Consider the following 655-nt stretch of genomic DNA (forward strand, 5'->3'; position numbering starts at 1 on the left):
ATATATATATATATATAGAATAAGAAGAAAAAAGGAAAATCTTTTTTTGCAGCTAATTCTTTATTAGGCACAAAGGCCCGAAACACAGAATGGACGGCACAAGGACAGACAGAACAATACAAGTGGGGACAAAAACAAGAAACGGATGAAAGGTGAAATTATATAAAATGAAGGTGAGATGGCCACTCAAACCCCACTCTCGGGTGGTTACATTTAACTGTTTTTGTCTTCAGTTTTTAACAAATTTTCATCATTAAAAATTTACTAGTTCAGATACTGTATTATGTCTTTGCATCCACGACGGGAGGTAGGGCTTCGTATTCCACCTACTCTCCCAAAAGGTCAGCTAGTAAATCAAATGTTTCTTCTAACCCTGTGCACCTCTCTCAGTCGACCAAAAAACCTTTTTTGCAGCGCACCTAATTAGTGCTCTATAAAAGCAAAATATAATATAAATCAAAGTAGATGACGCATTTTCGTAGGTCAAGTTCGTTTATCGTGGGAATACAAAATACATAAAAAGTTCATCGAGATAGTAGGTTTCAAGCGCTCCAATATTACAATCCAAAGAAAAGCAGAAGTACAAAACCTTACGATCGTTTCGAATAATGCGTTTGTATTGAGCGAATTTTCCAGCCGATGCAAATAGTCGCAT

This window comes from Octopus bimaculoides, chromosome 14, assembly GCF_001194135.2.
Source record: "Octopus bimaculoides isolate UCB-OBI-ISO-001 chromosome 14, ASM119413v2, whole genome shotgun sequence".
In the NCBI taxonomy this organism is placed as follows: Eukaryota; Metazoa; Mollusca; class Cephalopoda; order Octopoda; family Octopodidae; genus Octopus; species Octopus bimaculoides.